Here is a 5583-nt window from a genome sequence, read left to right as displayed (position 1 = left end):
TGTTGCATATCACATGCTCTCTCTATGCGAGAAACCTTAGCTACCATTGGTCAAATCAGACCTGATCATGTATCTACTTCCCTGATTGGCTCCAAGTACAGAGCAACGGTTGCTAAGGAACCAATGTGTATTCGTAGGTTTATATTTGCAATATCCCGCCATTGTAGCCACCATATAACTCATTGCCCAAGTGGGCTTATATTTACACTATTGCATGTTAATACTGTTTCGAACAATTTCGCCCCAGTGGGCATATCATTCTTAGTCAATGCCAACTCTTCTAGTCTCGCCCCAGTGTGCCTATTGCAGCTATTATTTCGCATCACCATAGTGTCCCAATACATTACATTTTCTCAATGTCCGTCAATGTCATAAGTAGATGATCCTGTAAAATTAAATTAAAACATGATTTAAAAGCAAGCAGATTACGGAATTATAGCAGCCAGCAATGTATTCATATTATTCATGTAAATGTACTGCCAATTCTTCGCTAACATTGAGCCCCTTCGGGGTTAAACAATCAAAATCGATGATATATCGGGACTCAAGTTTCCTTAGGGATAATTCTCTATTGCCACCTCTTATCCCCATGTCAACACAGTCAATCACCACCATCTGAATCCAATTCTCATCCTGCAAATGCATCTCCTGAAAATGTCTAGCAATCGGATATTGTTTGTTACAATTCTGTATTGCGCGTAAGTGTTCTAATATCCGTTTCTTTGCCACATGCTTAGTGCTCCCCACATACCACTTGTAGCAGGGGCAAATTAAGACATAAACACTATATACCGTGTTACAAGAGAGTCTTTTTCTGATAACAAATTCCCCTGAGGAGTTAGGTGCCAACAGTTTTCTTACATCCTTACTGTTCTTACAGGCTTTACATTTTCGGCAGCACCTGAATCCAACCCTATTGTCGTTATAATTGCCTTCAGTACTAGTCACATAGTTATGACTTAATTCATCCCGCAAAGATCTACTTTTCCTAAAGGTAATTTGGGGATTTTCACTCAACTCTTTCTTCAGATGGTCATCTGTTAGAAGAACATGCCAATGCATTTTGAAAACTCTCCGGATCTCTTTGGCCTGCCCTGAAAATGTGGTAATAAATCTTGTGTTATTTTCCTCCTCTGGTACTTTATTGGAATATAACAATTCCTCTCTCTCTCTCTCTCTCTCTCTCTCTCTCTCTCTCTCTTTATATATATATATATATATATATATATATATATATATATATATATATATATATATATATATATATATATATATATATATATATATATATATATATATATATATACATACATACATACATACATACATACATACATACATACATACATACATACATATATATATATATATATATATATATGTATATATATATATATATATATATATATGTATGTATATATATATATATATATATATGTATGTATATATATATATATATATATATATATATATATATATATATATATGGGTTGCAATGAATCATTTATTCAGTAAAACAACACTAAGGTAAGAGGCTTCCTTATCCCAACGTTTCTGCTTGTGAAAGCCTTGATCACAGGAGGCAGTCTCTGTATTTTGAATTACACCCACGTGGTCTGCTTTTAAACAGCGCGGGCCGTATTCTCTCACAGAGTGCGCAAAGGAAAAACTTCTGAGGCTTTAAAGGAAAGAGGTTAATGTGCTTCAAACTTTCTTATTTTCATGCCTTCTCCAATGCGCAAAAATAATGTCAGCTTCATTGCACAGTTCGTAGTATTAATGTTCCACTCACTTGATTAAAAGCAACACCAGCCTGCAATCTTGGATTTACATCCTTCTACTCCCAAACTCGCCTCGCACCGTAAACACAGGGGGCAAGCAGGTCAGGTTCAACTTCAGATAAATAAATCCACATTGCCACGCAAATCAACCTGGACCTTGGCAGGGCGGCCAGTGTAACTGCTGCGAGGCTTCCAGGAAAAAATAAAGTCAAATCCCCCTTTCCTTTCAAAGAGGCACACCGGCACTGGCTGGGTTGCAATTAATCATTTATTCAGTAAAACAACACGAAGAGTTATAGTCTTATAGTTCTACAGAAGTCGTCAATTCTATAACTCATGTTCAACCATAGTGTGTATAGTGATAGAGCTTGAGGTAGTTATCTTAACTATACTGATATGTACTTTGGAGATACTTATTTTTTGTATCTTTAATTTCCAAGAATTATCCATCCTAGGTCGAAGTGCAAAGATTTTGCGACACAGACTCCGTGCTTGGGTAAATTGCAGTTACCTCTGTATGTTAAGATACTTACAATATCTTTTTCTTGTAGAATTTTACTAAATTCCGAAAGCCTTATTGACCAGCCAGGTAACAAGGCAGAAGTCGTGAAGTCCTGTGTATGTTGTCCCCATTTCTCTGCTTCTACCACTGGCCTCCGTATTTTGTATGTATGGTTATAGGTGGAGGTGGTGAGAGGCCGAAAAGGGCATCACTTGTGTTGGATCCTGCACACAGGGTAGGATAGAGCAACTTGACAGCATGCAATGGGCTGGGTTTAGGGCCTGACCTTCATGCAAGCCTGTGCCCAACCTCCAGTGCAGCCAACACCTGTAGGAAGGGGGAGTCTCTAGTTGGCGCAGTGCAGCACTAGCGACAAGCAGGGACTCTCTCTTCCTCGTCAGGGCTGAGGGTTACCTCCAAGACAACCTCTGCTTACCCTCTAGGTAGTGTGGCTTAACCCCTTCACTGCGGCGGTTCGAATGGGTTTGGGCATGGAGCTGTGGTGCTCATGATGGAGCTCCTGGACCCAGCCAAGCAAGGAGAGGCTCCCCGGGCACAACAGAACCCCGTCCCGGGCTTTGGCAGTGCGGCAGGCCGGGGGACGAGGGGAACCCGGCCCCATCTGGGAGACCGGAGGCGCTGGGGACGGGCCCTCCCGGACCCCATCCAGGGCTTCCTGCCACGCGGCAGGCCCAGGCACAGACCCGGGGCTGGGGCAACATCCTGGCCCGTCCAGCTGCCGGCTGAGGACCGCTAGGCCGAGAGTACCTTGTCCCTATCAATCCGGAGGAAAATTACCCATATTTCTTGTAATCCGTGCACACAAGGTGACAAAGGGGACCCAGGGCGCAAAGGTGCGCGAGCTCCCGGAGCCCTCGCTCGGATCCGGGAGGCGAATGGCACCTCATCGGAACTTCCAGGGAAGTCCGGCCATCTGGTCGCTGCATAGGAAAGCATTGCGGGCGACCAGATGGCCGAGGCGAGAGGGGCGACAAGATAGCCGCGGCCGAAATGACACCAATCTGCCTGCCCCAGGCCTGTAGGGATCAGGAGCTGCAGGGCTCCGGGGCTCCCTGCCGCGCGGCAGGACCCAGGACGGAGCCCCCGGTATGGACGCTACCCTCTCAGGGGCCCCGGACGGGACTCCCAAAACCCAGCGGAGCAAAGGGAAGGCTCCCTGGGCACCACGGAACCCAGTCCCGGGCCTTTGGCAGTGCGGCAGGCCGGAGGGACGGGGCCCTGGGCCCAAGCACCCGACTCGGGGCCCGGAGAGGCCCCTGGACCCTGCCGGGGCTCCCAGGCCCAGAGGCGCAGGGGAAGCCTACCCCAGGTCCTCCGGACCCCGTCCCAGGCACCCTGCCATGCGGCAGGACCCAGGACGGACCCCCGGGCAAGGAGGCCAACCTCCCCGGGGCAACTGAGGGCCCCAGGACGGAGCTCCTGAACCCAGCCAAGCACGGGGAGGCACCCCGGGCACCACGGAACCCAGTGCCGGGCCTTTGACAGTGCGGCAGGCCGGAGGACAGGGCCCTGGGCCGGAGCACCCCATCCGGGGCCCGGGGACCCCAAGGCCCAGAGGCACAGGGGTAGCCTTCCCCGGGCCCTCCGGAACCCATCCCGGGCACCCTGCCACGCGGAAGGACCCAGGACGGTGCCCCGGCCGGAGCTCTTGAACCCAGCCAGGCTCCCCAGGCTCAACGGACACCGCTAGGCCGAGAGGGGTCTCAGAGTACCTTGTCCCTATCAATCCGGAGGAAAATTACCCCCATTTCTTGTAATCCGTGCACACAAGGTAACAGAGGGGACCCAGGGCGCAAAAGTGCCCGACCTCCCGGAGCCCTCGCTGGGATCCGGGAGGCAAATGGCACCTCATCGGGACTTCCAGGGAAGTCCGGCCATCTGGTCGCTACATAGGAAAGCATTGCGGGCGACCAGATGGCCGAGGCGAGAGGGGCGACCAGATGGCCGGGACCGAAATGACACCAATCTGCCTGCCCCAGGCCTGTAGGGAGCCCCGGGGCTCTGGTGCTCTGGGTCTGCAGGGCTCGGGGACTGCAGGGCTCCACGGCTCGAGGGGCTGCAGGGCTCCGGGGGTCCGGGGCTCCGGGGCTCCAGGGCTCCAGGGCTCCAGGGCTCCAGGGCGCCAGGGCTCCAGGGCTGCAGAGCTCCGGGGCTGCTGGGCTCCGGGGCTGCTGGGCTCCAGGGCTCGAGGTCTGCAGGGCTCCAGGGTTACAGGGCCTGGGACCCATGGAGCCCGTCCCGGGTACTTTGCCACTCTGTGGGCCGGAGGAGGGAGCCCCGGATGCCTGGGAGGTGTTGCCCAGGCATTGCCCATCTGGTCCCAAGCAGGGAACAACCAGCCCCGGAAGGGTGTTCGGGCATACCCTTGCACCTACTAATCCGGAGGAAAATTACCCCCATTTCTTGTAATCCGTGCACTCGAGGTGACAGAGGGGACCCACGGCGCAAACGTGCCCAACCTCCTGGAGCCCTGGCTGGGATCCGGGAGGCAAATGGCACCTCATCGGCACTTCCAGGGAAGTCCGGCCATCTGGTCGCTTTATAGGAAAGCATTGCAGGCGACCAGATGGCCGAGGCGAGAGGGGCGACCAGATGACCGGGACCCAAATGATGCCAATCTGCCTGCCCCGGGCCTGCAGGGCTCTGGGGCTGCAGGGCTCCGGGGCTCCGGGGCTTCAGGCCTCCCCGGGCCCTGATGGACCCTCTGTCCCGGGCGCCCCAGACCCCCGGCCGGCTCGCAGGACGGAGGGGTATTCCCGCTACACCGGGCCCTGCCAGACGGGGCTCAAGCCCCGGGCCCGGTCCCGGCCCCAGTCCCGGCTTTCTGAACCCTAGTCCAGACCGGGGAGAGCCTCCCTGGGCCCCGGTCGACCCTCCGTCCCGGGCGCCCCGGACCCCCGGCCGGCTTGCAGGACGGAGGGGTATTCCCGCACCTCCGGGCCCTGCCGGACGGGGCTCAAGCCCCGGGCCCGGTCAAGGTCCCAGTCCCGGCTTTCTGAACCCTAGTCCAGGCCGGGGAGAGCCTCCCTGGGCCCCGGTCGACCCTCCGTCCCGGGCGCCCCGGACCCCCGGCCGGCTTGCAGGACGGAGGGGTATTCCCGCACCACCGGGCCCTGCCGGTCGGGGCTCAAGCCCTGGGCCCGGTCACGGCCCCAGTCCTGGCTGTCCAAACCCTAGTCCAGGCCCGGGAGAGCTTTCCTGGGCCCCAGTCGACCCTCCGTCCCGGGCGCCCCGGACCCCCGTCCGGCTTGCAGGACGGAGGGGTATTCCCGCTCCACC

This window comes from Lissotriton vulgaris, unplaced genomic scaffold, assembly GCF_964263255.1.
Source record: "Lissotriton vulgaris unplaced genomic scaffold, aLisVul1.2 SCAFFOLD_7620, whole genome shotgun sequence".
Classification (NCBI taxonomy): Eukaryota; Metazoa; Chordata; class Amphibia; order Caudata; family Salamandridae; genus Lissotriton; species Lissotriton vulgaris.
Note: the sequence above shows the minus strand (reverse complement) of the source record.